We start from the raw sequence: 24,721 nt of genomic DNA on the forward strand, positions 1-24,721 counted from the left end.
GGGTTCCTGAGGGCATGAGTAATTCACTGACCAAGGATAGCAGATCACTGAGTAACCCACTGACCAGGGATACCAGAAGATCTGCTTTACATCCTGCTACTAGAAAAAGAGTGGCCTCATCTTTAGTGCCCATTCTTGGGAAGATGAAAAAAAAAAAGCGGGTTATGTCTACTGGGTTTGAAAAAATCTGGACTTTGACGAGTTGGTAGCCAGAGTGCCTGCAACATCTACAAACCATAGTACTGGAGAGAACAGTGAAAGTTTCAGAGAAAACCACACTGTACCTGGGCCACCTTCTGCTGACTCTTCTACTGACAAACTGGGCCAGGTAATATTCACACACATTCCAGGTTCCCAACATCATTCCCTATCTAGACATGGAGAACTTGGATCTCCCATTTTTCCCCAAGATGTTCCTATCCACCCAGGACTTTCCGGAAATAACCAAATGTTTCCAATATTCAATAGGGTTTTTCGACATTTGTCCAGTTGTCCAAAATTCTTCCCATTGATCCTTAACGGAAAATCATATGTTCTCCTCTTCCAGAAGGAGTGTTTTTTTTTCTTCTATTTTCATTAACTTGCAAATTTATTATTTACATTTCAAATGTTATTCCCTTTCTAGGTTATAGGTTTACATTTTCCTAGCTCTTCCCACTCAGCTTCTATAGGGGTGTTCCTAACCCGATCCACCCCCATATTACTTTCCTTCACTGGGGTTTTAGTCTTGGGAGGACCAAAGTCTTCCCCTTCCACTGGTGCCACTACTAGGCATTCAGTGATACCAATGATTTTGGAGTCCCGGGTTAGTTCATGTATAGTCTTTGGGTAGTAGCATGTAACCACTAATGAAGACAAGACAATTCTCTAGATTTAGTGAGATGGAGTATGTAAAGGTTTCCACTGTGTCACAAGAGACTCTCCTGGAAAAGGCACTCTTGAAACTGGTCAATATAAGGAAAGCTGTTCAGCAGGTAGGACATGGAGGTTCTCAGTGACATCATCATCATTAGGTCCTTCCCGAAAAATATCTTGTAACCTGGAGAGCCCTAGCTCCTTCTGTGAGGTCAGAAGTGTTGTTGTGACAGCACCTGCTTCTCAGATATTCCTTCAGTACATCTAGGGTTTGTAACTGGCCTTTAATTCAGAGTAAACAGCCATTTTTTAGGGAGAGCAAAGAGGATGAAAGGATCCAAGAAGAGGAGAAGGAAGCTGCCCTTCTGTCATGGTATAAAAAAGGAAGAAATACATGGTCCACTGGAGAGCTCAGTGAATCCTGGGTAGGTGTTTAGTGTGTTCCCTGAACAGACAGCATTGATCTGACCCTTCCACATATGGGAATCAAGAGCTGTGAGCCTCTCAGAAGCATCTGGACTTCCCTGTTCTTATGGTTCCTGGAAGTGAGAGAGTTTATATCATTAATTTCTTTATTCCCAAAGCCAAGGGTTGGGAAGGGCACAGTTGATTTCCTGAGAGCTCATGGACTTTTCTCTTTTTGAAAAGAAGAAAAAGGTCCTAAGGAAAAAGGGAGAGACAGGAATTGTGTCCCTAGCTCAGAGAAAACTCCTCCATGGTTTGGATACCTATATTGCAGTTTGTGTCTGACACTGATATCTGGGAGAGAGAAATGCTTCTAGTTGAGATTTCATCATCTGTCTTTCACTAGTATTACTCTGATTACCATTCCCTTACAGTAATCCTTTAGATTTCAATAGGTGAGATTAGGTAGCAGTTTCTTTTACTTTTTCCATTTTTTTTATTTTTTGGCAAAATTCATTGCTTATTTAATTGGATATTTCTATATTTACATTTCAAATGTTATTTTCTTTCCCAGTCTCCTGTCAATATGAGCCCTAACTGACCCCTCTCCCCTTCTTCTATAACCTCCCATACTGCACCTTGACATTCCCTTGAACTGGGAGTCAAACCTGGAAAGACCAAGGGCTTCTCCTTCTATTGGTGCCCAACAGGGTCATCCTCTGTTACATATGCAGTTGGAGCCATAATTCTGTCCATGCACAAAATATTGGGTTAGTACCAGAAATCTCTGGTTCTTTGGCATTGTTTTTCTTATGTAGTTGAAAGCCCCTTCAGTTCTGTTTGGAGCGACACTCTTGATGCCCTCCACTGTTGATGATATTATTATGGTTAGAATTTACTATCACTATTTTCATGGAAAATCCCCACCAAGCTGCAAAATAGTAATACACATTTGGTGGTAAAGAAAAAATAATACTATTTTAAAGTTGTCCTGCTGACTAATAATATGACAAACCTGTGACATTTCTGATACTTTGTGAACATCACCTTATTACCTGACCACACCAGTATTGTATGTTGGTCCTTGGTAAATGTTTCTTACTTTTCCCTGCCCTCTGTTACCCCTGTTATGGTATAAATTCAGCCTTGGAGGAAAATAAAATTGCCGCCCTGGTCAGACTCCTGTCTTAACGTCATTATTTGTCCCAAGAACCCTTGTCCCAATTCTATTCCAGGCACCCTCTGATCTCTCACTTACAAAAGGCACCCAAGTTGCGGCTCTTTGAAGGTGTCCTGGAGGAGAAAGTCTTTCCCTATTAATAGGCTGGTCTGTCTTCTTTGTTTGTGGACGACTTTGCTCCTTCTTGGACCTTTGGCTCCCACCCCTAACCCCCTCCCAGAGCTATTGCTGAGTGATGGGACAAGCATTCTACTCTCATCTTTTGTGACAGGACACAGAGAATAGGGCTATGGGGTCTTAAAGCACTTTGGTGCATCACAGGGACTGTGCTCCCTCCAGACCACAATTGGTTAAGAGATCAGAGGTAAGCTTGAGCAAATCTGTGTTTTGTGTTCTGTGTTACTTTCTGTTTTGTCTCGGTGTCATGTTTCGCCTTTGTTTCATGCTGACTTGTGTTGTATGCCCCGCTGTCTGAAGGGTTTGAGTCCCAACTGGAGAAGTTTTAGAGTCCACTTGGTGGTCGCTATTGGTCCTGTAAGGGGCTTATGGCTGTGACAGGTCGACTTGCTTGTTGTCACAGGCCATAGGCCCTAGAGGATGCTCTAGGAGGAGAAAGGAATATAGAGGACACTCTAGAGTCACATTGGGAGGTGGGATCAGATGTTCTGCCTCATCCCAGAAACAGCTAAGGTTAAGCTGCATTTTGGGCCAGGTATTGAAGGTAATGGGCATCTGTGGAATTCACTTATAGAATGCTTTTTCTTGGTCTTGTTTGTCTAGTTTTTTTCTTTGGTATTGTCGAGTGTCTTTTTTGCTGTTGTTTCATTTTTGGACTTGGACTGATGATAGTGTTTGAAATCATGGAACTGTTTGCTTTCTTTCTCAAGAAGTTTTACTTGGTCTACTTGGTGCTTAACTTGGAAATAATTTGCTTGAGAGAAATTGTTTTCTGCCAGGGAACCTGCCTTATCTGCTGGCCCTATTGCAAGTGAGGAGTTGGTCTTCAGCATTAAGTCACCTTCCTTGTTAGTCATCATTGACATACACAGTGCCTCTGATCCTATTCCTGCAGCAGTAGGTTCTTGCCCCTGTGGTCAAAATGCCCCAGGTTGGGAATCAGGGTAGTCCCGAAAATAGTTTCAGAAAGAGTCTGCAGCAGACTGTGAGGAACATCTTTGTGCCAGACAGAAAAGGCTTTACTCTAGGATGACAAGAGGAGAAAGTCTTAGCACCGGCTCTTCAGCTTACTCCAACTGGAGGCTGTGGCCACGGTCAGGATCAATGTTTTCTTTTTCATGGCCCTCTAACTCAGTGAGGCGGCTTGGTGAACGGCTACAACTGCAGTCCTTGGAGGGCTATACTTCTATTAAAGATCAGTACTCCAATGTTAGTAATCTATTTATTGGTTGTAAGAGTCCGGAAACCCAACACAATTGTGACCAATGCCTCAGGAATGGTAGCCGAAAGCGTCCTTAAAACCAATTGCCTGTAACTATAGTTTACTCTATGATATCTGAGGCTTCAATCGGATAACACCCCCTGGGCAAGCCCCCCTTCAATTCTCAAATGCTATTTTCTCCTGGTCTTTTGGCGCAAGGTCATCTAGCATGTATGACAGCCTGGAAGAAATTCCCCCCTTAAAGTAGACGAACCATACAATTATTTTATCAGCCACTTGGCATCTAGCACTCAGTTCTTAACCATCTCTCTATCCTTTTGTTATTAATTCTTACTGGAAGCCTAGTGTCCTTCAGAGGCTGGGTCTCTTGATAGGCAGAGCCACTGAGCTGACTCTAAGGAGCTGAGCTGAGCTCAGGACAATCAAAGTCCAGAGAGACAGCCGGTAACAAACCAGCTGCCACTCTGCTCTCATTTTTGTTTCACAGGCACAAAGCTTGTGCCTGATTATGGGCTGGCCTTTTTGCCCCAAGAAAGCTGGCCCATTTAGCTGTATGACTGAATGCTATTTGTCACCTATCTGGTTGTTCCACGTGCTCTCACCATGTCACCCACTAGCATTCTTGCCTGGCACCTCACCGCTGTTCTTAAGAATTTTATCACCCAAGACACTGTGTAATTTGACTTAAAATATATCCCATCCTGCTAATATGGATGTCCCAGATTCACATTCTGAAGGTACTAATTTTAAAACAAGGGATGGTACATTCCCCTAAGTATTAAATTGATATACTTGGGGTCTTAGAACGTTTCAATCAGAGGTTGATACAGAGATTATAATTACTTTAAAATAGTTAAAAGATACAGTGCATTCTTACTGACCTGCTTTTGGGCACAGATCCAAAGAAGGAGCCCAGCGAGGCACTTAACATGGCGTAAGGTACACACGACTTCATCTACAGCCTGCATTCCACTCAAAGGACCTGCTTCCTCAAAGAACTGCATCGCTTCAAGAAGAATGAGAAACCTAACACCCACTCCAGGACAGCTAAATTATGTATTCTTCAAAAATGCAATACCATTCATAGGATTTGACTTTTTGGATAATGCAATTATGATTGTTGCAGGAACCCAAATTGTATTGTCTATTTGATTTATTTTGAGACTTTAAAAAATGTCAATCAGCATGCTATTTTTCCTTCTATGTATCAACACATAATTTATTTTTCAGTTAATGATGCTGTACATTAATTATTTGGGGTTTGCTTATTCCTTATTGGACATGCATGGGATACCTATTTATCTCCTTGTCTTTTGCTTATATATTTTGGCCCTTGGACATTTAATCATTTATCAGCCTTGTTAAGTAACAGGGAGATAATATAACAACAAAACCTATTCACTTATATTATCATAGGCTAACTATCAATGATGCTTTGATGAGGGTCAAGTTCACCTACAAATCTCCAGCCCAGTCCAGGGAAGGACATTTTTGTTCCTCAGTCAAATGAGGCCATCATTCTTTTTTGCCTACTGTCCTGATGCCTTTGCTGAAAAACCAAAAAATTCTCACCCCTGCGTGCAGAGCTGGACAGTCATTGATGGATAGAGAATGATATATTCATGAATAAATGGCCTAAGACAGGAGGGCCGACATTAGCTGCTGCCTTATCCCATGATGGGCCCTGGCTACAAGATTCTCTTGGCCATGTGACAAATAACACCCCAAGTTAGACAGACGCAGTTTCCAAGGGGTGCATTCCAGTACATGCATGGGCACTGGTCACTTTTACATTTGAATATATGTAAATTGGAGATGTTGGTTGCAATTCCCTTGAAGCCCTCCATTGTAAATGTTATTATTATGATTAGTATTAAGTATGACTGGGTTCATGGAAAATCCCCAGCCAGCTGCAGAAGACTAATACAAATCTGGTGGTCAAGAAAATAAAAATATGGTAATGTTGTCCTGCTGATTAATAATATGACAAACCTGTAAACTCTGTACCATCCTTTCAACATCAATCCGTGACCAAACAAATCATGTGTTTTGCCCTGCGTAAATGTTTCTTAGTTCCACCTCCCTCTGTTAACCCTCTTATGGTATAAATTCAGCCTTGGAGAAAAATAAAATTGACGCCTTTTTCAGACTCTTGTCTTGGGATCCTTCTTTGGTCCTTTGTCCCACATTCTCTTCCAGGTACCCTCAGAACCCTCACTTACACAGCATTTGTAATCCCTTCTCAAAATCTACCAACAACATATCAGTTGTCAGTAAACTAGTTTGCCACTAGCATTCACTTCTGTATTTGATATGCTCTAGCTGTCTCTCTTAGGAAGGAGCTATATCCGGTACCTGGCAGAATGCACTTCATAGCTTCATCACTCATATCTAGTTTTGAATATATATATTCAAATATATATATTTGGTGTCTCCTACAGCAATGAGGTTAGGTAGAATTTTAGCATGGATTGTGCGCAACTAGCTAAAGAATGTAGAATTCACAAATGACAATGGCAAATAATCTCACTCCTGTTCTTAGGAACCTATTGAGGTTGATGTTTAACTGGACCTCAAGCCATTCCTCTCACTGCCCATCCTCCTAAGTATGATGTATGGCCTGAAGAAATAATCATGGTGGGAACACAGGTAGGTAGATATGAGAGAACTGATAATTAATTGGAAACAGAACCACATTCTATAGTCTATGTTGTCCTTTGTTTTATTGATATCTGCTATTTTTTGGATAAAATAAGCATTTAGGAGTTTATCATTCGAAGTAGGTAGACAATATTTACATTGTTATATTCATTCTATTGCTAGACCCACATTGTTGCCAAAATCAATGAAAAAAAATGGAATTGGAAAACAGATTATTTGATAACACATTCTGGAATATATATATATATATATATACATATATATATATATATATTCCAGAATACACACACACACACACACACACATACACACATGTATATATATATATATATATATATATATATATATATATATATATATATATATATTCCATATTATATATATATATATATATATATATATATATATATAGGTATATATATATATATATATATATATATATATATATATATATAAATTCCCCAATCAAGGAATGTTCAAATAGAAAATGAAATACAATATACACTCAATTAAAGGTCTGTAGGGTAAATACAGGTTTTTGGGAAACAAAGAAAACCTAGGAAACTGAACTGTATATCACAGGAATGGACCTGGTAATAGAATTATGATCCAGAAGAATCTCCTCCATCCTATGTTCCTAGATGTTTTCTACTCATGCCAAGCCCCTGAATAACTTTCTCCATTCAGACCATGTAAACACTAATACAGGAAAGAGAAGTATCTAGACTTGGAGAGATGAAGTTTGTAGTACGTACAGGTTTCCACTGTGTCATAGGAGACACACCTGCAAATCACATTCTTGAATATATTCAATGTACCTCTCCAATATTCCTTCAGTTCATATAGGGTTTACTAATTGGCTGCTAATTCAGTGTAAAGGGCCATTTAGGAGGGATGACAAAGAGGATGAAGAAATCAGAGGTGTGGAAAAGAAAGCTGGCCTTCTGTCTTGGTATAAAAAAAGGAAGATATGCATGGATTATGGGAAATCTCAGTCCTTGGTAGGAGTTGAGTATATTCACTTGAGACACAGACATGACCTTAGCCCTCCACATACGGGATTCAGGTGCTGGAGCCTCTCAGAAGCATCCTGACTTCCCTGCTTCTAATGGTTCCTGGAAGTCAGAGAGTTTATATCATTAATATCTTTATCCAAAAGGCCAGGTGTTGTGAAGGACACTGTTCTTTTCCTTAGAACTCATCGTTTTTATTCTTTCTGCCCAGAAGAAAATGGTCCTAAGGAAGAAGTAAAAAAAACATGTATTCTTTCCTCAGCTCAGAGGAAATTACTCAATTATTTGGATACTTATAGAGCAGTATGTTCTGATACTGGTATTTGAGAGAGAGAATTGCTCCAAATTTGGACTTCATCACCTCAGACTTTCCACTAGTATTATTCTGACTATAATTCCCTGATAGGGACCATTTGGATTACTGAGCCAATAGGTCTGATTAGCTGCTAATTTTCTTTTCTTTTCTTTCTTTAATTTTTTTTATTTTTTTAGCAAATTTTATAGCATTTTTAAATGGGTATTTCTATATTTACATTTCAAATTTTATTTTCTTTCCCAGTTTCTTGTCCATAAGATTCCTAACTGGTCTTCTTACCCTTCTTCTATAACGCCTTTACTGAGCCTTGACATTCCCTTGAACTAGCAATAAAAACTAGGGAGAACCAAGGGCTTATCCTATCACTGATGCCCAAAATCACCATACTCTGCCACATATACAGTTGGAGCCATAAGTCTGTCTATAAACCGTCTTTGAATATTGGTTTAGTACCAGAAAGCTCAGGTTAGTTGAACTTGTTGTTCTTATTTGGTTGAAAGTCCATTCAGTTCTTGAAATCCTTTCTCAACATCTACAAACAAGGGGTCTGTTTTCAGTTATCTGGTTTGCCACTAGCAATCACTTCTGTATTTGACATGCTCTGGCTGTCTCTCTAATGAAAGATCTATAACTGTTTATTGGCAGAATGCACATTTTAGCTTCATCAATCTTATCTAGTTTTGGTGCCTGATTTTATATATATATATAAAATGGCTCCTACAACTATGAATTTTAGTGGAATATTTACATGGATTCTGTGCAATTAGGTCAAGAATATAGGATCCACAAATGACAATGCCAAATAGATTCCTTCCTGTTCTTATGAACCTGCTGAAGTTGAGGTTTCACTGGACCTAAAGCAATACATTTTGCTGCACATCCCCCTGAAACTGACGTTTGGACTGAAAAACTCTCATGTCTTGCCCTGGGAATACAGGAAGATAGATATTAGAGAAAAGATATGTAATAGAACTATAGAACTGCATTCTATAGTCATTGTTGTCTTTGCTTAACTGATGTCTGTTAATCTTTGGATATTATAATGATTTGGGAGTTGATCATTTGAAGTAGTACACAATATTTCCACTGTTATATTCACGCTATAGCTGGGTCAAGTTTGTTTACCAAATTTATTGCAAAAAATGGAATTCGAAAAATGAAATTTTTGAGTACTCATGCAGGAATATATAGAATATCCCCTGTCAATGAATGTACAATCAAAAAATGTAACAAAATATCCACTAAATTAAAGGTCTGTAGGGAAAATATTGGCACATGGGAAACTGAGAAAACCTAGGGATTTGAATTGTATTTCACAGGATTGGACGTGGGAATAAAATTAATCTCCAGAAGAATCTCCTTCACTCCTTGTTCCTAGATATTTTCTACCCATGCTAAGCCCTTGCCTAACTTTCTCCATTCTGAGCATGTGACCACTAATGAAGCAGAGAAATCTCTAGCTTTAGAGAGATGTAGCATGTGAAGTTTTACCCTGTGTCAAAGGGGACACTACTGGAAAGGGCACACTTGAAACTGGTCAATGTAAGGAAAGCTGTTTAGCAGGTAGGCCATGGCAGTTCTCAGTGACATCATCATTAGGCCCTCCACGAAAAATCCCTTGTATCCTGGAGAGCCCTAGCTTCTTCTGTGACATAACAAGTGTTGCTTCGTCAGCAATTTTCTCTCAGATATTCCTTCCATATATCTATGGTTTACTAATTGGCCTCTAATTCAGAGTAAAGAGCCATTTGGGAGGGTGAACAAACAGGATTAAGAGATCAGAGATGGGGAGAAGGAAGCTGGTCTTTTGTCTTGGTATAAAAGAAAAAAGAAACATGTGGTTCTTGGGAAAACACCCTGGGAAGATGGCTTTAGTTTTTTTGATCTCTGGTTTAACTGTGATCTTGGAGAAGTTGCTGAACATTCTAAAGACCTTTGGGCAGATGGTAAAGTTTCTAGATACCCCTTTTTTATTTCATTGGTCCTGGGGATTGTACGGCTGATGGTAAATGTTTCCCAGGAAGACTGCTAAGCCAGATTGATTTTTGGATGCTTTAGAAGACATGGAATATTTCTGATATACTTGGGCTGATGGCACAAGGTCTAAAAGATATTTTTCGATGTGGACTTTCCCTCAGACCTTTGAAAATATAAAAAAAGCTTTTGTAATTTTGAAGTCTAATTTGCACAATGACAAATCACTTTGAGCATGGACAACACTTTCTGGAGCCCTAGAGCAGTGTGAAGAAATTCCCTGAAACCCTGGGCAGACGGTGAACATGCATTTTGGTAGAAAAGTGAGTTTCTTGAGCACCTTGGGACAATATGGAATGTCCAGTATGCCCTTGTAAGGATTGGCAACTTTCCAAAATTCCTTCGTCATTTTTGGAAAATTCCAAGGGCCTATGGACAGATGGAGAATGTGTGGGACTCACCTGAGGAGTAGTTGTATCTTTTGGTGTCTCTTTTTTTCCAGAAGATGACACAATATCCCAATTCACAACTGTCTTCCTCAGAGGAGAAAGTTCTCAAGACTCCATCCGAAGGATCAAATCTTAACCCTGTGTTTCTAGAGACTGGATGCTTATGGTCCACTATGGTAGAGGGAGAATGCAATCTATTTCTTCCCAGAGTGCACATGTGATATAAATCTACTTGGGTAGAGAGGGATAATTGTAAAGCATGCTGTTCAGCTGCAGTAGATCCTCAGACATCCTTCTCAGATGAGGAAGGTCTTAATGTATCATGTATATGTATAGAAATCCTGACTGTGACATCAGAATGGTGGTTAGGTATTAGAGCTACCTCTGAAGATGTGACTTCTTCTAGAGCATCATGGACATATGTGAAAGATCTGGGAGCCTCATGAGCAGATAAAGATGTTTCTACACATCGTTGTGTAATTGTGGAAGTTCCAAGAAAATTTTCTTCTGCGGGAGAAATGGAATCAGACTTTCATATAGAAGTGTCAGGTTCCCTAGCCTGCTTGATAGGCAAAACGGCTTCGAAGGCACCTTCAGGAGATAAGGTAAAATCCAGAGCCTTAGAAGTATTTTGCAGATGTTCTGGGTCTGCTTGTGGGTATAAAGAAGGACTGGATACCCTTTGGGAATATTTGGAAGAGTCTGTAGCGTCTTTTGTGTTTGTGGATGTTGGCTGAGCTTGAGGAGATTAAGAAGTTCGTATAGACACCTGTGAAGTTAGCAGAACTCATATCCATTCTTTTGCACAAATGCAATCCAAGCAATCCCTTTCCTCAGCTGTTGAGGATGGTACAGACACTGGTATTTCGTTATCATGTTCCCCCACTCCTGGTTCATATATGGTTGAATCCATAACCTTCTCTACAGATGGAATATGTCCTAGAACATCTTTTGTACATGTGTCACATCGGCAAGCCATTTCTACATATGTGGCTGTGGGTAGAACTCCTTTTGTAGATGTTTCTTCTCTCACAGTCTCTTTAAGAGATAGAGTACTACTCAGAGAATTCTGCTAAGTTTTGGGAAATGCTAGCATCTCTGCTGTATATGTGGAAAAATTTGGAGCCTCTCCTTACAGGACAGAATGACCTAGAGTCCCTTGAGGAGGTAGGGGATGTTGTATCTTCTCTGCACTTTGTATAAATATGGAGTCTGCATGGCTCATTGACTGTGTGTTGTGATAAACTTGGTTCTTTTGGGCCTGATGACAAGTCAGGAGGGACCTTTTCGGTGGTAGAGGATATTTGAATAATTCTCTGTTGTATAGTGACATTGTAAGTACTGGGGGAGATGGTGAGGGTGCTAGATCATATTTTTTATATGCTGAAGGCACAAGAGTTCCTTTGGTGGACTCAGAATTTTCTACCACATCTTGCTTTGGTATGGAACACTGAAGAGCCCCTTCTGAAATTGTCAATGGTCCTTGATCTAATGTTGTACATGCAGAAAGTTTTGTCTCTGCTTGGGCTGGTATGTGCGTTTTGAGTTTCACTTTGGGATTTGTGACTGCATTTTGTCACTCTGGACCATAAGTGATGATTTAATCTCATTTTTAATAGTGGAGGGCTTTTAAGTTCCTCTTGGTTTAATAGGGAAGTTCTGAAACCCCCTTTTTCAGCAGAATCAGGTTTAAAATTCGCTTTACCCTAAGCAGATTGCATTAGGCACTTTGATGTAGATTGGGGACATCTTTGACTGTCTTTCGGATTGGACATAGCTCTCTGCCCTGCTTTGGCAGCTATCAACGGTATTAAAGTCTCCGGTGGAGAGGGGGCATGTATTAATCCATTTGTGGAATATGAATAATCACTGAGATTACCTTTAAGAGAAGTAGTTTTGCAGCCCTCTTTTTCTGATGGGGCCTGTTGTACCTCCCCTTGACCAGAGGGTTCTTGTCCATCACACTTTGGAGGAGAATTGGAATGATTAGAGACCTACAGGATAGGGAATGAACATTTGAAACTCCTCTGGAATCTCTGTGTGACAGAGAGCTGATCACCCAGAAGAGTGGGCAATACTGGGACCTCAGGGAAGGAGAGACTGCCACTTCTGTCCACCTGTGCCGACATCCCTAGCCCAAGAGGAAACTGCACAGTGCCTCTGGATACATGAATATAGTAGGAGTCAAGGTACAGGAGCCCTGCAGTCCAAACTGCATCTTTATCTGGTTTAGTCCAAATGCATCCTACACCCAAATCTCATGGGATTGGAAGACTTAGAGCATCAGAGGGGTGGAAACCCCTGAAAACCACCTAGCTCCAACTGGGCCTCCTGTGCATAGGGACCTAGGAGCGGTAGGGGTAGGACATTTCTGCTTGTGGCTCTCATAAAGAGCTGAAAGTCAGCTGTGGAATGACTTCTGGCCTGAGACCAGTGGTAAATCCAACTTTTCTGCTCTAAGTGACCTGACTGGTGGACTCAGAACAAGCAAAGGCAGAACTCTTCTGGGACCAGGCACTTCCAGTTTCTAGCTTTCTCCTGAAACTCGTCATCCCGGCCCAGAGCTCCCTGCTCCTAGACGCTGTGGGAGAGAGAGCTGATTATCCAGTATTGTGCACAATACTGAGCCTACAAAGAAAAGAGGCTCCCATGTCTTCCCACTGTTACCCACATCTCTGGCCCCAGACAAAAGAGCATAGTGCTACTGGACCCAGGAATATAGAGGAGTAAAACTGTAGGAGCACCATGTCCCAGACTGTGCCTGGATCTGAAATGAACTGGATGAATAGCTCACTGCACACAAATCCAGAGGGTGGGGGAACTATACTTTCAGAGGAGCGGACACTCCTGGGAAACCAGAGGATACTATTCTATCCCCAAATTCCTGTCTCAAGAGGGAAACACCTTGTGCCTTCTGTGCCCCCCACCCGCACAGTAGGACCTAGGAGAAGTATGTGAATTTCCTTCTGGTTCCTGCCCACAGGGAGAGCTGAAAGCCAGTGGACAGGAGAAACTACTCGGCTGAGAGCAGAATACTCTGTTCCCATAACTGACTAAAAGAAATCAGGAAAACAGGTTTACAGCCGTCCTGACACACGAGCATACAGGACTGTCAAGCCACTGTCATAAAGAGCAAGACAAGCTAACTCTAGAGACAACCTGATGGCTAGAGGCAAGAACAGGAACTCAAACAACAGTAATCTAGACTACTTAGGCTCATTCAGAGCCCAAATCTCCCACAAAAGCAAACACTGGATATCCAAACACACCAGAGAAGCAAGATCTAGATTTAAGTTCACATTTTATCATAACCATGGGGGATGTTAAGAAGTTCATAAACAACTTCCGTAAGAAAATACAGGACAGTAAAAAAATACAGAAGTAAACAGGTAGAATCCCATAAAGAGGGAACAAAAAGGTACCTTAAGAACTACTGGGAAAACAACAAAACAGGAGAAGGAAATGAACAAAACCGTCCCGGAATTAAAAATGGAAATAGAAACAATAAAGAAACACAGAAGAAGACAACCCTGAAGATGGAAAACCTAGGACAGAGACCAGGAGTCACAGATGTTAGAATCACCAACAGTATAAAAGAGATAGCACACATAATCTAATGAGCAGAAGATTCCATAGAAAACATTGACACAACTGTCAAAGATAATGTAAAACCGAAAAAAACTCCTAGCCCAAAACATACAGGAAATCCAGGACACAATGAGAAGATAAAACCTAAAGATAACAGGATGGAAGAGAGTGAAGACTGCCAACATCAAGGGACAGTAATATCTTCAACAAAATTATAAAAGAAAACTTCCATAATCTAAAGGAAGAGATGTCCATAAACGTACACAAAGCCTACCGAACTCGAACTCCAAGTAGACTGGAATGGAAAAGGAAATAATCCAATCACATAAAAGTCAAAACACCAAATTCACAAAAGAAATATAAATATTAAAAGCAGTAAAGGGAAAGGTAAAATAACATATAAAGGCAAAGCTGTCAGAATTCCACCAGAATTCTCACCAGAGACTATGAAACCCAGAAGATCCTGGACTGATGTCATACAAACACTAAGAGAACATAAAGGCCAGCCCAGGTTACTGTATCTAGCAAAACTCTCAATTAACATAGCTGGAGAAACCAAGATATTCCATGACAAAACCAAATTTACACAATATATTTTTACATATCGAGTAAGACAAAGGAAACTAACTGGCAAACCCCAATACAAGGAGTCAGGTAAAATCATAGATAAAGCAAGAAATTAATCTTTTCACAACAAAACAAAGAGAAGCACACAAACGTAAACTAACCTTCAATATGAAAATAAGAGAAAGTTACCATCACTAATCCTTAATATCTCTCAACTTCAATGGACACAATTTTCCACTAAAAATACACAGATTGACAAACTTGATATGTAATGAGGACCCAGCGTTTTGAACTACAGGAAACACACTTCAGAGACAAAGACAGACACTACCTTAGAGTAAAAGGCTGGATAAATACTTTCCAAGCAAATTGTCTGAAGAAGCAAGCTGGAGTAGCGATTCTAATATCATATAAAATCTACTTTCAACCAAAAGTCATTAAAAATCATAAGGAAGGACACTTCATATTCATCAAAGGAAAAATCCACCAAGATGAACTCTAAATCATAAATATCTATGCTCCAAATACAAAGGCACGTACATACATAAAAGAAACCTTACTAAAGCTCAAAGAACATATGGCACCGCAAATAATAATAGCAGGAGATTTCAACGCCCTACTCTCATCATTAGACCGATCAGGGAAACAGAAATTAAACAGAGACATAGACAGATTAACAGAAGTTATAAACCAAATGGACTTAACAGATATTTTAGAACATTCTATCATAAAACAAAAGGATATAACTTCTCACCACTTCATGGCACTTTCTCTAAAATTGATCATATAATCAATCAAAAACCAGGCCTAAAAGAATATGGAAAGATAATAATAATCCAATGAATCCTACCAGACTCCATGGGCTAAAACTGTTCTTCAATAACAATTAGGAAAGAACACCCACATATACATGGAAGTTGAACAATGCTCTACTCCATGATAACTTGGTCAAGGAAGAAATGAAGAAAGAAATTAAAGACTTCTTAGAATTTCATGAAAATTAAGGTACAATATACCCAAACTTTTGGGACTAATATAAGCTATACTAAAAGGAAAGCTCATATCTCTGAGTGCCTGCATATAGAAACAGGGGAGAGCATACAGCAGCAGCTTGACAGCACACCTAAAACTCTAGAACAAAAAGAAGCAAATATTCACAGGTGTAGTAGAAGGCAGGAAATAATCAAACTCAGAGCTGAAATCAACCAAGTAGAAAAAAAGGGGACTATACAAAGAATGAAGAGAACCAAATGCTGGTTCTTTGAGAAAATCAACAGGATACATTAACCCATAGCCAGACTAACCAGAGGGCACACAGAGTGTTTCCAAAATAACAAAATCATAAACGGAAAGGGAGAAATAACAGCAGAATCAGAGCAAATTATAAAATTTATCGGGGGTTGAGAATTTAGCTCAATGGTAGAGCACTTCTGTAGCAAGCACAAGGACCTGGGTTCGGTCCCCAGCTCTGAAAAAATAATTAAAAAAAAGTTATCAGATTGTCCTACAAATGCCCATATTCAAGAAAACTTGAAAATATGGAGAAAAAGGACAATTTTCTCGACAAATTCCAGGTACCAAAGCTAAATCAGGAACAGAAAAACCGTTTAAACAACCAATAACTGTTAAGAAATACAAGCAATCATTAAAAGCCTCCCAACATAAAAGGAGTCCAAGATCAGATGGGTTTAGTTCAGAAATCTATCCAATATTCATAGAACATTTCATACCAATACTGTCCAAACTATACAACAAATTTGAAACAGGTGGAGCACTACCGAATTCCTTTTATGAAGCCACAATTACTCTTATACATAAACCACACAAAGACCCAACAAAAAAGAAAACTTCAGAGCAATTTCCGTTATGAATATTGGTGCAAAAATACTCGATAAAGTCTTGCAAACTGAGTCCAAGAACACATCAAAAAATCATCCATCATGATCATGTAGGTTTTATCCCAGGCATGCAGGGATGGTTTTGTATATAGAAACCATCAACATAATCCACTATATAATCACACTCAAAGATAAAAACCCAATGATCCTTTCATTACATGCTGAGAAAACATTTGAAAAAATTTAAAACTACTTCATGATAAAAGTCCTGGAAATTATAGGAACATAAGGACCGTTCCTAATCATATACAGCAAACCAGTAGCTAACATTAAATTAAATGGAGAGAAACATGAAGCAATCCCACTAAAATCAGAGACATGACAAGGCTGTCCACTCTCTCACAATTTATACAATGTAGTTCACGATGTCTTAGCCAGAGGAAGCAAACAACAAAAGGAGGTCAAAGGTATATAGACTGGCGAGGAAGAAGTAAAAATAGCACTGTTTGTAGATGATATGATAGTATACTTAGTGACCTCAAAAGTTTCACAAGATAATTCCTGAGCCTGATAAACAATTTTAGCAAAGTGGCTGGGTATAAAAGTAACTCTACACAAAAGCTAAACTAGCAGAGCAAGAAACTAGGCATATGACAACCTTCACAATAGCCCCAAATAATATAAATATCTCAAGGTGACTTTATCCAAGCAAGTAAAAGATATGAGCATATGAGCAGAACCACAAGTCTCTGCAGAAAGTGAAGGAGATTTCAGAAGATGGAAAGATCTCCCATGCTCATGAACTGGCAGGAATAATATAGTAAAAATGGCCATTATACCAAAAGCAACCTACAAATTAATTCCAATCCCCATCAAAATTCCAATCCAATTCTTTGTAGAGTTAGACAGTACAATTCATTATTTCATCTGGAATAACAAAAAACACAGAATAGCTAAAACTATCATCAACAATAAAAGGACTTCCTTGTGAATCACTATCCCTGAACTCTAGTATTACAGAGCAACAGTGATAAAAACTGTATGGCATTGAGATAGAGCCAGGCAAATCAACCAGTAGAATAGAATTGAAGACCCAGAACTTAAACCATACTCCCATGGTCACTTAATTTTTGAGAAAGAGCCAAAACCATCCAATGGAAAAAAAGATAGCATTTTCAGCAAGTGGTGCTGGTTCAACTGGAGGTCAGTATGTAGAAGAAGGCAAATTGGCCCACTCTTACTGCCCTGTAAAAAGCTAAAGTCCAACTGGATCAAGGACCTCCACTTCAAACCAGATAAACTCAAACTAACAGAAGAAAAAGTGGGGAAGCATCTGGAACACATGGGCACTTTAGAAAATTTCCTGAACAAAACACCAAAGGCTCATGTTCTAAGATCAAGAATCAACAAATGCCATCTCATAAAACCGCAAAGCTTCTGTAAGGCAGAGGACACTGTTCTTAGGACAAAATGGCAACCAACAGATAGAAAAAAGATCTTTCCAATCCTACAACAGATAGAAGGGTAATATCCAAAATATGCAAAGAAAACAAGAAGTTAGACTGCAGGAGACAAATAACCCTATTGAAAAATGGGGTTCAGAGCAAAACAAAGAATTCACAGCTGAAGAATATCGAATGTCAGTGAAACACCTAAAGAAATATTCAACATCTTTACACACAAGGGAAATGCAAATCAAAACAACACTGAGATTTCACCTCAAACCAGTTAGAATGGCTACGATCAAAAACTCAGGTGACAGAAGATGCTGGCGAGGATGTGGAGAAAGAGGAACACTCCTCCATTGTTGGTGGGATTGCAGACTGGTCCAACCATTCTGGAAATCAGTCTGGATGTTCCTCAGAAAATTGGACATTGAACTACCTAAGAACCCAGCTATACCTCTCTCGGGCATATACCCAAAAGATGTCCCTTCATATAACAAAGACACATGCTCCACTATTTTCGTAGCAGCCTTATTTATAATAGCCAGAAGCTAAGAACCAAGATGCCTTCAACAGAGAAATGGATACAGAAAATGTGGTACATCTACACAATGGAATATTACTCAGCTGTCAAAAACAATGTCTTTATGAAATTCTTAGGCAAATGAATGGAACTGGAAATATCATCCTGAGTGAGGTAATCCAATCACAGATTCACATACATGGTATGCACTCATTGATAAGTGCTATTGGCTCAAATTCTCGAATTACCCTAGATGCACAGAACCAAAATGTGAATGCTTCACTCCTTCTTTAAAAGGGGATCAAGAATACCCTTGTCAGGGAATAGGGAAGCAAATTGTAGAACAGAGGCAGAAAGAACACCCACTCAGAGCCTGCCCCACATGGGGCCCATACATATACAGCCAGTAAACTAGGTAAAAAGGATGAATCAATGAAATGCAGGGTGATAGGAACCAATGTAGATCTCTCCTGAGAGACACAGCCAGAATACAGCAAATACTTAGGCAAATGTCAGCAGCAATCCACTGTACTGAGAATGCGACCCCTGCTAAAGGAATCAGAGCAAGGCCTGAAAGAGTTAATGGGCTTGAGACCCCATCTGAACAAAAATGCCAACCAAACCTAGGTTCAACCGACTAAGCCACTACCCAAGCCTATACATGAACTGACCTGAACTCCAAATTCACAGGTATCAATGAATGCCTATTAGGGGCACCAGTGGAAGGGGAAGTCTTTGGTTCTCCCAAGAATGAACCCCCAGTGAATGGCATTTTTGGGAGAAGGGCAGTAATGTGTGGGTGGATCGGGAGAGGAAAACCCCTATAGAAGGGGAGAGGGAGGGGCTAGGAAAATGTTAATGGGCAAACTTGGAAGGGGAATAACATTTGAAATGGAAATAAGAAATACTCAATTTAATAAAGATGGAAGAAAAAAAGATACTCCCTCTGGAAGAGGAGAATGTATGATTTTCCTTTCAGGATCTGTGGGAGGAATTTTGGACACCTGGGCAAATGTGGAATAACCCTATAGAACATTGGAACCATTTGGTTATTTCCGGAAAGTCCTGGGTGGGTAGGAACATCTTGGGGAAAAATGGGAGATCCAAGTTCTCCATGTCTAGATAGGGAAGGATGTTGGCAACCTGGAATGTGTGGGGAAAGTACCTGTCCCAATTTGTCAGTATAAGAGTCAGCAAAAAGTGGCCCAGGCACAGTGTGATATTCTTTGAGTCTTTCACTATTCTCTCCAGTATTGTGTTTTGTAGATGTTACAGGCACTCTGGCTACCAACTCGTCCTAGTCCACATGTTCCTCAATCCCAGTAGACATAACCCGCTTTTCTTTTCTTTACTTTTTTTTTTTTTTCATCTTCCCAAGAACCAAGAATGGGAACTTAGATGAGGCCACTCTTTTCGGGTAGCAGGATGTAAAGCAGATCTTCTGATATCCCTAGTCAGTGGGTTTCTCAGTGATCTGCTATCCTTGGTCAGTGTATTACTCATGCCCTCAGAAACCCTCAGAGTAAGTGGAACTGTCCATTTCTTCTTCTCTGTCAGTTCCCTTCTGGAGTCTAGGTCCCTCTTATTGACTGAAGCCTTTATATGATCTTTGAGTTTCTGCAGGTTTTCTGTAACACGAGCATCAGGTTTTTTGAATCTCTGATCTTCATAGGGTTTTGGGCATCTGAACTTGTCCCGAGCCCTTCTAAGTAGTCCGGGAGGTGCAAAGTCGCTCGGGTCTCTGGTGTTCAATTGCTTCCCCCACTGTTGTAGGAAGTTATAATCCACTTGGGGGACACTGAAGGTCTTCCAGGCTGTGGAGGCTGGGAACCCTTAAAATGCTTCCCCCATTGGAGTCAGGTGTTATAATCATCTTGGGGGACACTGAATGGGCTTCCAGGCTGTGGAGGCTGGGAATCCTTCAACTGATTCCACTGTTGCACTCAGGTGTTGTTGTCATCTTGGGGGACACTGAAGGGTTCCCAGGCCGTGGAGGCTGAGAAATCGTTGGTGCATGGTCAGAGGGTGAAGTCCGGGATGAGGGTCGCTGGCCTCTCTCCTCACATCTGGTCGTTTAGTCTTTAAGGAAATTGAACAAGAAATGTCGAATGGGCTACTACCATGTGAAGGGGCAGTGAATGTACTTGCCAGTGGTGAGTCATGGTAAGCATCAGTTGAGCTGTATCCTTTGAGTATGTCTCTCTATCTTCCGAGAACTGTGGACAAGTCCGGAAGGCAAAGCAGGGAAATCTCGAGTGACCATTGATCTCAGGAAACATCCAAAGCTCGAGAGGAGCTGTCCTCGAGTTTGCACAGGGAAGTAGCGAGGTCTGCATGGGGCAGTAGCGAGTTCTGCAAGGGGCAGTCGCGAGGTCTGCACCAGGCAGTCAGGAGCTGCTTCACTTGTCATTTCTGCTTGTAGTTGTGGGGCGATCATCCAAGCTTTCTGAATGAGGAGGAACCCTGTCGAATCTCTTCCTTTGTGTCCAGAGTGCTATCTGCTATTGTGCCCACTGTCAGGGGCCAAGACAAGGGATTCGGGAAGGAGCAACATGAATGGAAAGGGCAAGGGGTGCTTAGGACACTGTGCGGTCAAGCGACACTTACAACATGGTAGATCCCTCTAACCAGAGGCCATCTGTGGTGCAGTGATGTGTCTTGGAGCCTCATAACCGAATGGGAAAGGTTGATCCAGACCCTTGATCCTCAGAGACTGCAGGGACTAGAAAATCACTGGTGGATTTTTTTAGGGAATGAACATGTGATAGGATTTGTATAGATCATTGAATGCATGGGCTTGATATTAGAATTCCATTTGAGTTCCAGATATTACTGTGATGCTTCTGCCTTGATGTATCACTATTTTTTCTTGTCCCAAAGCTCTTAATATTCTTTCCGTGATGATATTTTTGAAATATTGAGTATGCTACACAATCGAAAGTATTTTCTCTAATCACATATATTGAAATTCTAAATATGTCTTGATATCGTATGCAGTTGCCTTTATTATTACTATTATTAACAATTGTATTTCTTTGCATTTCAAATATTGCCCCCTTTCCGGTCCGCCTCTATAATCCCCACCACCACATACTCTTCCTCTTTGTCTCTAAGAGCGTGCGTCCCCAACACCCCCAGTCGTTCTTACCTCACCCCTCTAGATTCGCTCTTCTCTGGGACATCAAGCTACTAAGGACCAACTGCTTCCCCTTCTACTGATGTGAGATGAGGCAATTCTCTGCTACATTTGTAGGGTACCAGAACATGTATATTCAATGGTTGGTGGTTAGGTCCATGGGTTCCCTGAGGGGTCTGGTTAATTGATATCGTTGTTCTATCTCTAATAACAATCCCCTTCAGCCCCTTCAGCCCTTCCGCTACATCTTCCATTGGGATCTCTAGGTTCAGTTCAATGGTTAGCTGTGAATATCTGCATCTGTCTCAGTCAGGTGTTGGCAAAGCCTCTCAGAGGACAGGCATATCAGACTCCTGTTTGCAAGCACATATCAGCAGCAGCAACAGTGTCCAGGTTGGTGTCTGCAGATCTCTGGATGGCCTTTCTTTCAGCCTCTGCCCCACTTTCCCCTCTGCATTTCCATTAGACAGGATAACTCTGAATATATTTGAGATGGGTGAGTGGTCCCATCCTTACACTGGGGGCCATGTCTATCTACTGGAGGTGGTGTCTTCATGTTAATTTCAGTGTTATTGTTGATGTTGGCCAATGTCATCAGTATTGGGTCCAGGGAACCTGTCGCATTCCTAGTATCTGGTTTATCCTAGAGGTTACCCCCATCCTCAACTGTTCCTTCTCTCTATACTAATTTTCCTGGTCCTCTGTTTTTTTCCCTGTTTCTTCCAACATCTTATCCTGATCTCCTATTTTTCTATTTCACTCCCCTCTCTCACACAGGGTGATTCCTCCATCTGACTCCCATGAAAATTTTCTTCCCCCTTCTAATTGTTAATGAAGCAATCCCCCTTTGTCCTTTCTTGTTAAGCTTCAGAGTGCATATGAGTTTATGGTGGATATTATGAGCTCTTGGGCTAATATTCACTTACTAGTGAGGGCATGCTATGTGCATTTATTTGTGTTTTTGTTATGTCACTCAGGATTATATTTTCTAGTTTCATCCATTTCCCTATGAATTTCATGAAGTCATTCTTTTTAATAGCTGCATACCACACCATTGTGTAAATGTACCACATTATATCAATCTGTTCCTCTTTTGAGGGACATCTGGGTTCTTTCCAGCTTCTGTCTGTTATAAATAAGGCTGCTCTGAACATAGTGGAGCACGTGTCCTTGTTGTAGGTTGGAGCAAGTTTTGGGTATATGCCATCAAATGGTACAGCTGGATCCTCAGGTAGTAAATACTATGTTCAATTTTCTGAAGAAGCTCCAGCCTGGATTCCAGGGTGATTTTAAGAGCTTGTAATTTCCACAGTGAAAGAGTGTTCCTTTCTCTCCACATCCTTGACAGAGACTGTTGTCACCTGACTTTTTTGACTTAGCCATTCTGACTGGTATGAGGTAGAATTTCAGGATTGTTTTGATTTGCATTTCCCCAATGAGTAAGGATGTTGAACATTTTTAGGTGCTTCTCATCCATTCAATATTCATCAGTTGAGAATTTTTGTTTAGAACTGTAGCCCAGTATTAAATAGGGTTATTTGATTCTCTGGAGGATAGCTTATTGAGTTTTTTTGTATATATTGGATATTAGCACTCCATCGGATATAGGATTGGTAAAGATCTTTTCCCAATCTGTTAGTTGCTGTATGGAAGTAATAACAGTGTTCTTTGTCTTAGAGAAACTTTGAAATTTTATGAAGATTCATTTTTCAATTTTTGATCTTAGAACAAAAGCCTTTGGTGTTCTATTGAGGAAATTTTCCCCAGTACCAATCTGTTTGAGGCTTTCCCCTGCTTTTTATCAATTAGTTTCAGTGTATCTGGTTTTATTTGGAGTTCTTTAATCCAGTTTTACTTGAGCTTTGTACAAGGAGATAAGAATGGATTGATTTGCATTCTTCTACCTTCTGCCCTTCAGTTGAAACAGCACAATTTTTAAAAAATGCTATCTTTTTTTTCCACTGTATGGTTTTAGATCCTTTGTTAATTATCAAGTGGCCATAGCTGTGTGGGTTCATTTTTGGGTCTTACATTCTATTCCATTGTTATACCTGACTGTCTCAATACCAATACAATACAGTTTTTCCTCACCATTGCTCTGTAATACAACTTGAGCTCAGGGATAGCGATTTTCCCAAATGATTTTATTTTTAAGAATAGTTTTCTCTATCCTGGGATTTTTTTTATTCCATATAAATTTGCAAACTGCCATTTTTATGTTTGTGAAGAAATCAGTTGTAATGTTGATGGAGATTGCATTGAATCTGTAGGTTTCTTTTGGCAAGATGGCCATTTTTACAATATTAAACCTGCCAATACATGAACATGGGAGATCTTTCTAATTTCTGAGATCTTCTTCAATTTATTTTTTTCAGACAGTTGTGTTCTTGTCATGTATATCTTTCATTTGCTTGGTTAGAGTCACACAGAGGTATTTTATAAGCTTTTTCACTATTGTCAAGGGTGTCATTTCTGTAATTTCTTTCTCAGCCTATTTCTCTTTTGAGCAGAGGCAGGATACTGATTTGTTTGAATCAATTTTAAACTCTTCCACTCTGCTATAGCTGTTTATCTGCTTAGAAATTCACTGGTGGAAATTGTCGGGTCACAACATCTGCATATAGTGACATTTTGAAAATTTCCTTTGCAATATGTATCCCTTTACATCCATTTGTTTTCTGTTTACTCTGGCTAGGGCTTTGAATACTATATTGAAAAGGTAGGGAGAGAGTGGTTATCATTGTCTAGTTCCTGATTGTAGTGGGATTGCATTAAGTTTTTCTCCATTTAGTTTGATATTGGCCTCTGGTTTGCTGTATATTGCTTTTATTGAGTTCAGTATGGTCCTTGAATTTCTGATCTTTCGAAGACTTGTAACATGAAGGGCTACGTTCTGTAAAATGCTTTCTCAGCATCTAATGAAATGATTGCTTGTTTTGTTTTCTTTGAATTTGTTTTTATAGTGGGATTAGTTTGATTAGTGATCAGGTTCTGTATATTGAACCATCCCTGTATCTCTGGGATGAAGCCTACTTGATCATGATGGATCATTGTTTTCAAGTGTTCTTGGATTTGACTAGCAAGAAATTTACTGAGAATTTTTGCAGGGATATTCATGAATAAATTGGTCTGAAATTCTCTTTCTTTTTTCGGTCTTTGTTTGCTTTAGTTGTAAGCATAATTGTGGCATCAGAGAAGGAATTGCGTAGTGTTCCTTCTATTTCAAGTTTGTGGAATAGTTTGGAGAATATTGGTATTAGGTATTCTATGAAGGTCTGAGAGAATTCTGTACTAATCCTTTCTGGTCCTGGGATCTTTTGGTTGGGAGACATTTAATGACTGCTTCTACTACTTTACAAGTTATGGGAGAAT

The 24,721-nt window shown here is 39.9% G+C and overlaps 1 long non-coding RNA gene across 2 annotated transcripts in view; it reads left to right on the top strand.

Moving 5' to 3' along the window:
* The first annotated feature begins 997 nt into the window (after positions 1–997).
* Positions 998–24,721, top strand: part of LOC134484739 (uncharacterized) — an 80,640-nt gene continuing 56,916 nt past the window's right edge. For both annotated transcript variants that reach the window (XR_010062474.1, XR_010062473.1), the window contains exons 1-2: positions 998–1,280; positions 6,382–6,488. This is a non-coding gene — a long non-coding RNA (uncharacterized LOC134484739). The remainder of the gene's footprint in view (positions 1,281–6,381; positions 6,489–24,721) is intronic.

Source organism: Rattus norvegicus (assembly GCF_036323735.1).
Source record: "Rattus norvegicus strain BN/NHsdMcwi chromosome Y unlocalized genomic scaffold, GRCr8 chrY_unlocalized_4, whole genome shotgun sequence".
Classification (NCBI taxonomy): Eukaryota; Metazoa; Chordata; class Mammalia; order Rodentia; family Muridae; genus Rattus; species Rattus norvegicus.